At 41.5% G+C, this 8,026-nt stretch overlaps 1 protein-coding gene across 4 annotated transcripts in view; it reads left to right on the top strand.

The window, feature by feature from the left end:
- The window catches only part of TNFRSF19 (TNF receptor superfamily member 19), a 53,462-nt gene continuing 47,547 nt past the window's right edge, over positions 2,112-8,026 (top strand). The window contains exons 1-2 of one of the 4 annotated variants that reach the window (XM_021379382.1): positions 6,620-6,734; positions 6,911-6,988. The gene's annotated coding sequence lies outside the window, so the exon portion shown is untranslated. Of the gene's footprint in view, positions 2,217-6,597; positions 6,735-6,781; positions 6,989-8,026 lie in introns of those variants that run through there. The other 3 variants (XM_021379361.1, XM_021379391.1, XM_021379372.1) reach the window with 3 other exon arrangements.

The raw sequence follows: 8,026 nt of genomic DNA, 5'->3' as shown, positions 1-8,026 counted from the left end.
CCCAACAACGTATTCCTGAAAGACAATTCATTATGTGCATGTACTATTTGCACCTGCAACACCTCTCCATCCCGACTCCGAGAACACCCCCCAAAGCTCTACCTGGCAAGCTGATCCCAAACAATATTTAAACCATGTCCAACCAGCAGCAAGGTCACATTACAGAGCACCTCTTACAAGGATCTCTTTGGAAGTGCTTTCCATCATAGCGGCACGCAGGGCTCACCCACGGGCTGCGCTGCCGACAGTACACCAGGCAGCCAGCAGAAGGCTCCCTCAGCTACCGAGAGCAGCGGCAGCACCCGGAGAGCCGAGGGCAGCGGGACTCAGGCTGAGCTGCGCGGGGAGCAGCAGGAGCTGCCAGGGGGTCAAGGGCCAGGGCAGAAGGCTCCAGCCCCAAGCAGGACGCGGAGTGAGGAATTGAAGCCAGGCATTCGCTTTATCACTCTCGGCTGTCTCGTCGCCATTATCTGCACGCGGTTTGCTTTTGTTTTTAATGCTCAGTGCAACCGTATTTCCTCTTTTTTACTTTTGCCACTTGAGTGAATTCTCAGTAACTCAGTGTGGAAATATTTGCAGGGCTCTAGCCGTGGCTACCAGTTGACGTACTAGTATCACTTTCATCTGCACATGTGGTATACCCAAAATACGGGGTATACGTTTGTGGGAACTGCAGTGATATATTCAGTATGACTAGTTATCCTAAATGCCATCCTGCATGATATTTGTATGCATTATTAGCAGCTGAAGCACAGAGAGCTGAGTTATTCCCTAAGCCAAAAGCTAACTTTGCCTCAAAAGCTAACTTTGCCTCAGTCAGAATAAATGAATCTCTGTTGTCCATTTCTTATGCATTTGTCCTGTGTTGAGAATTCTCCTGCTTTCCCATGGCTGCGCAGAATTCTCTGGCAGTTTCTGGGGCTATGAACTGCAGCAGAACAGAGGATGTCTGCCAATAGCTTTTTATTCCCTCAAGGTCTCCTTTTGCTGACAGCAAATGGTGACCACTTTGCATCTATCCCAGCTAAAAAAAAATGCTCTCATGCTGAAAAGCTTCTGAGGGTTAATTATGGTAGCTTTGTGGCTCATTTCTGTAAAGTAATCATAAGCCACCAATGAACCAGGCTCAAATAAATGATTTGCAAAGGCCACACAGTAAGCAGCAGTGAACACACAAACCAGGGAGCAAGAGCATGCTCTATTGTGCTTGCTTTTGCCAATGCAAAATCAAAACCAAAATAAAACACCAATTCCAGTGCACAAGATGCACCGCTTCCTCCTCTCCAAACCTCTATAAAGAGATAAGCAGAAGCAGTTTTCTGTCATCTGTACAGCTGCCTAGCGAACTGACCTACATGTCTGACTTCTAGAACTTCACGGAAAATTGTAACTTCCTGTTGCAGACAAAATTATAAAGCATCTTTTTAAGAAATCCTTATAGCTACAATATTCTGCCTTCTTGGGAGGAAACTTTAATGTAACACAAGCTTTGAAGTGAGCCTTGGGTTTGTTACAATGGACTAACCCGATTAGAAATCATGCAAACTCTTGTTGCTCTTTAGCTGAATTCCCCCACAGGCTGTATTATAGCTCTCTAACCAGTCCCACAGCATTGAATGATGTCATGGGATCTGCAGCTCAGTGAGATGAAAGGGATAAAGCGGAACCCGCTGGCACTGGGGAAAGCTTCCAACACACAATCCACAACACAGCTTGGGAACTCAAAAAAGCTACAGATCCAGCCACTCAACTCCAAGCATGTCAGAATCATGTGCATTCTTCTAGCACAAGAAAGGAAAGGGGGAAAGAAGCCAGTGATCGATTTTTAACAAAAGAGCTAGAGTACTGAAAGGCAGAATTTAAGAGCACAACTACCTGCTGGAAAAAAAAAAAAAAAGAAAGAAAGAAAGAAAGAAAGAAAAAAAAAAAAAAAAGAGTTCTTTTTCCTCTCCAAAGCACTGCCTTTGATGTATGGCAACTGATCACTGATCAGATTACAGGCATTTGGTCTCAATGCTCGTCTCCCTTTGATCTGCATGGTTAATTTTATTTTCCCGGATTTGGAGTTTCGTCTGGGCTTGTGCTGACATACTTCTCTCTCTTTTTTTTTTTTTTTTTTTTTTTTAAGGAGGTAAAAGCATTTAATACAGAAGCTCTGGCAGTGTGAAATTAAGTTGCAGAAAGGCTGGGCACTGGAAGACTTCATCATATAACAGGTACTGGATTTTGTACTTTTTTGCAGTTTCATTTTGCAAGACTTTAAGAAATTATAAAGTTCACATGAGCAGTAATACTGCACAGCATTATGTGTACATAGTTTGAAAGATAATATATAACTTATGCACCATTTCTATTTGTAACTTTTGCAGAACTATATTTTTTAAAAAGAATCTAGAATAGATAGGCATTTGAAAACTGAAGCAGAATCAAATTTGTTTCAGTATTGATGGGTATATAATACTTTTGTGTGCACTCCTCATTTCAGCTGTCTGTAGTTTTGTAAAGTGATATTTGAATACGAGCATTACAGGACTTAGAGGAATGTTTATTTTCTAAGAAAAGACCAGCCATATTTCCTGCACATTGTGTATTTATTTCTCTCTGTGTATTTGTTAAAGCCTGCCTTCTTCAAGAAACACTTTTAATCCTACTAGTTGCATACTTGAGATGAAAAAGTGTCCTCTTCCACAAGTTATTAGAACTGTATTTATAAATATCACATCCTTATACACAAAGGGGATTTTTTTTAATTTCAACATTAAAGAGATGCTAGTTCAATTATCAAATATAAAAATAATGATAATAATTGATAATAAAATTACCATTTTAACATGATGACAGAAGTTTCCTTTAAGGCATTTTAATAAGGATATTAAAGAAATCTTAAGCTTATCTAGAGCAAACACCTGGTTTTGCAGAACTTCAGGAAAGTTTTCCTGCTATTTCAGTGAAGTAATTTTACTTCACAATATTTTACATTGTTCCTCAAATTCATATTTATGAACATGTACTGTGTTTAAGAAAATTGAAGACAGGTACCCCAGAAATTCACTGTAAAGACTCATTAGGAGAATTAGGATTATTCACTGTACATTTGCACTTTAAAGGGCCAGATTTTTTATGGTCCAAATCTGCGAGTGGTTCTGTGCCTGTAGCTGGAGCCAGACTTCTAAAATAAGACTCAAGTTTCTTCTGTAGGTAGTTAAAGATAATTTAGATTTTCAGAAGAACTTAGAACCCATAACTGGGGCCAGACTTGCAAAGAAGTTCAACATTCCAGACACTGAGCTCTTTGAACATCAAGGCTTTATGGTGGATTGTGAGTTCTCCTGAAATACTGACTTCAAATATCTCTGCTTAAATCTAAACTTAGGTGTATGTAAGACTTCAGTACATTTATTTGTTAACAAAATGCAGGTAAAAGTCAGCATAACTAGTAGCTGTTAAGCATTGTTAAGACACGGTTCTTCAGGGGGTTTTGGTCCAAGACCATCAGAATGTTCATATTTTGTGTATATTTTCATATACACTATAGTAACCTGCAAAACCAAATTTTAACAGTCTGCTCACATATGAATAAAATTAAGTTATCAGCACTTCCAGATGAATGTAGCCATCTTTCATTAGTTAGTCTGCAAAATTTGTTTCATTGAAATTAAAAGTATATTTGTATATATAAATTTTAAATCTACTTAATATCAAGAGATAATATGCCAAGTAGAGATAAAGACCAGGCCTGACTTGGTATCATTTACTTTTCTATACCACCAATTAATTCATATTCTTACTTAACAGGTCAATTACATACTCAGGAATGTAATTAGCACTGCATGAATAATGTGTGTATAGCTGTCAAGGAAAAATATTGTTGAAGGCATAGCCAAAGTAAAATTTAGAATTTTTCTTTCAGGATGTACCAAAACATGTTTCTGTAACTCTGAAAAGACAGTTTCAAATATTAATTTTATTAACAAGCCCTATACGTCAATGATGAGCTTCTTCACGTTTCCAGTCTTCTCTTGCTTGCTGCTTGTGTTCTAACATGGACATTTATTTCCTGAGAAAAAGTGTTTCTAAACATTAACTTCCTGTAAAGTAGAGAGAGAAGCAAAAAACAAACAAACAAACAAACAAACAAAAAAACCCAAACTCAGCAGAATATAGTAGGGGGATTCTTTTAGTTTTCCCCAGAAGTCAAAATAGCTAGAACTCAAATGCATTATCTCTGTAAGGATCTGACCCTACAATCACACAGATGAATAAAGCTGCTCAGAGAAGTAACACTGCTAATGAGATAGATTATACTGACCAACATTAACATATTTGCAGCATTCACGACCTGGAACTGCATTTAAGAAATAATTTTTTTTTCATTACGTAAAAAGTCCCCACAGATGGGCGTTAACCTATTTAAACTGAAAATTTTTTGTCTGTTTGTGAGACTGAAATGAAAGCAGAGTTGGACATATTTGGTGGGNGGGGGCGTGGGCAGGGAGCAGGGGATTTGAAGCATTTTTGTTGTTTTAAAAAGCAGTTCTCTGACAGTTCGATTTTTCATTGATCTGACTTTTAAAGATTAAATAATAATAATTCTTGGCACTTATGACTGTGTTTACAAAGTGCTGTATAAACACTAATTAATCCTCTGACTTAAGTCTTCAGAAAGAAAAAGTTCAAGCAAATCAGACTAGGAAACTCACAAGTATTTAATCTATTTATTAAAATAGCTTGAGCAATTTCTGATTATTAACAGAGCCATTTCCAAACAGTGTGTCTTAGATAACATCATAAACATATTTTAAGATTTGTAACAGTTAAGACTATCAAAAGACATTGTACAGATATACTGACATGAGTTTCCAGCAGCTGTCATAACAAGAGTAGATCTATCTCACAGTTGACTGGGGGAGCTGTGTTAGCATTTGAGATATGGAGATAACAACTTCCTATTGCTGTACAATTTCTTCTTCCACATCAGATTTGTCACGGAACTTAGTCTTATCAAAGGGGTCAGCTGAAACTACTTTCCAAATACTTCTCTGCTTTCTCTACTGTAGTGAGAATCTCTCCACTGATTTTCATTTCCTTAGAAGAAACATTCTAATTTAAAAGAAGGTCTGTAATTTTCATCATCTTTCAATGATGAATGGAATTAACCCATTCAGTTTCATTAACATGCTCCAACAGAGCTTTAAACACACTTCAATGTTCCAGACTCATCACTCTCCTTGTTCTTAATTCATAGGAATAGTAAACCTCTGTGTGATGAGAAAGTCCTAATGCTTCTTTCTATAGTAGTCTAAGCAAGCATTTAGTCAACACTTTAAAAACTCTGGGATGTTTTAATACACTTATGTAACTATATTCCTTTAAAACAAGCATCTGAAACACAGAGTGACTCCAACAAGAACTCATGCAGTGTATTTTACAGGTGTCCGCACAAAACCTAACATTCAAAGCAGTTGTCTGTAAATACCAAGAGGATGCAGAAAGCCCAGTGTTGCACAGCAGCTGCCATGCACAACAGATGCACCGCCGCTGCTGAAACGTGCCATTCCTCGCAGACATTCCAGCCTTTCACAGAGCTCCTTCTGGCAGCAGGCCTGAAACAGAACTCGTCTTTGCAGGCCCTTTAAAAGATAATTAAATTAAAAGCCCAGTGAATTCTGAGTTAGCTCTTTTTTCTTTAATTGAAAACAACTTATTTTGTTGCAACCATTTATCTTTTCTTAAGCAACTTGCTATATTACAACAAGCACTACTTGTTTTATAGAAGTCCACACAGTTGGCAAATTCTGAAACTTTATGAGAAGCTCCCCGAAACTTTTTATTTGAAATCACTTTATTGCCAAGTATATCCAATTGTTCACCATCTCCATGACCTACCTCAATTCCTAATGTATCCACAGTATTGCTTGGACTGCAGCGGTAACATTAATCTCTTAACTCAAAGTTGAAACTACTAATCTGAAATCCTTGCAAGATTGTTTCAATGAGATTGGTTTCACCAGTGTTGCAGCACCGCTAACACCAGCCCAGCTCCTAATTCACCGAAGTGGTAGTAACTCACATCTTTTCTAGTGAATATGAACAATTTCTTCTCTGCATTGGGTTGGGTTTCTGAGCTCATGCTTGGCATTACAACACAGCTTGGTTGCCTGCAGAGTGGCAAGCTACCAGGAAAGAAAACTCCACCTAAGCTCTGTGAAGAGAACTTCACAGGGAATCACCAGAGGACCTCTGCAGCCACAGGCGGTGCCTGCGTGCAGCCTGGCTGCTCCACGCAACAAGGATAAAGGGGAGCCGAGCGGTGCTTCGGACTGATCCCGAGGTGAAGAGCCTTTGCGCTATTGTTTTATTTGTTTTGTTTTTCCCCCTCGATGCCTGGTAACAGCACCAGCGCATCACCGAGGCGGGAGCACGGCTCCGCACGCCCTCTGAGGCGGCGGCAGCTAACGGCCGCACGCGACGCCCGCCTTTCGCGACTCCACCGCCTCCGCCGCCTCGCCCGCGCGGCCCCGCCTCAGCGGGAGCGCGCGCCTGCTCGCCGCGGGGCACGTGTGGCCGCTGATTGGCTGCCTGCGGTCACCTGAGCCGGGCCCCCCGTCCGGCCAGGGAGGGAGGAGAGCGGCGCGGCGTTGCCTCGGCGACGGGGCGAGAGGACGTGAGGGAGGGTACGGGCTCCGGGCGGCGGCTCGCCGGCAGTCCCGCCGCTGGGGCCGGTGAGCGGGCAGGTGGGTCTGGGCGAGCCGTGCCTCACCATCTGGAGGAGCGGGAGGGAGGGAGGCAGGCTGTGAAGCGAGGCGCCGCAGTTCCCGGCAGCCTCCCCAGGGAGCGACCTGGCTGAGCGCTGCGGGGCGGCCGGAGGAGCGAGGGAGGGCGGGTTCTCAGAGTGCTCTCCGGTCAGCAGCACGAATACGCGGCTGTGCATTGCGAGCGGCTACGGAGCTGGAGTGAAGGCAGGAGCCGGGCACCTTCCTCTTGGCTGGTAAGGGGATGGAAAGCAGCGATTGTGGCTCTGTTGAAAAGCCTCTGGTTGTTTAACTTCCTTTCGTGATGTCTGTCTCCATTAATCTGACCTTGCGCTGAGCGCCGTACCTGATACCCTTGACAAATCTTGGTACGGGATATTTATTTACTGTCTTTATGCTCGTAACTACTTTAAGTGAATGCTTTTATCACATTAGCAGAGGGGGTCCGGTAGTGTTTGATGTGAGCAGAAGGGGCAGATTGGCTCAGTCTGGAGGTAAGCTCGTTAACTGCTGCATAACCTCTTCCAAGTGCACCTTCAGCATCGTGGGTAAGACAAGTTGGATGGACTGCCTGGGTGCTATTTACTGCGTAAGCAAAGGTGGTTTTAAAAATATTAGAAGTATTGCAGAACTGCAAGGGTTGGAAGGGACCTCTAGAGATCAAATAAGCTAGATGATTTTATTAAAGAAACTGTTGTTTATAAGTAATTATTAATTGTATTTCACAGAATTGCACTGGTTTACTTTATTAGGTCAGCACTAAGATGGTCAAATCTTCAGTTAAGGGGGCAATTGATGACTTTTCCCCCAGTTTCTGTGACTTGCACTGTCAGTCCTAGTAAAAGAAAAAGAAATTAACTTGTCTGTGCTTTTTGAAGCATTGCATGCTACAAAACTGCTACAGTGTTGCTGGATAAATGTGACACATTGGCATTGCGGTGGTTACTGTATTAGCCAGCTCACTGCTTTGCAATTCTCAAAAATGGCTTTGAAAAAGATCTATTCCTCTGCTTCGGTACAGATGAAATATGAATGTAATACTGGCATTCCTCTTTCATTCTTTTGCTTTTTCACACATTCAAGTATGTACAAATGAAGCGCTACATTGATGCTTCATGTAGAACATTGGTGTCTCCTAGAAATTGAGATGAGTGAGATGTATTAAATAGAAGAAGCAGCTCTGTTTACAGAAGCTTCAGTCTTGAAGCACAGAATTGGTCATTACTTGTAGGTGTAGTCTCGCCAACATCAGTGGGATTAGCAGCTCTTGTCCA

Source organism: Numida meleagris, chromosome 1, assembly GCF_002078875.1.
Source record: "Numida meleagris isolate 19003 breed g44 Domestic line chromosome 1, NumMel1.0, whole genome shotgun sequence".
Lineage (NCBI taxonomy): Eukaryota > Metazoa > Chordata > Aves > Galliformes > Numididae > Numida > Numida meleagris.
The sequence above is the reverse complement of the archived record's forward strand: the minus strand, read 5'-3'. Positions and strand labels throughout refer to the sequence as shown.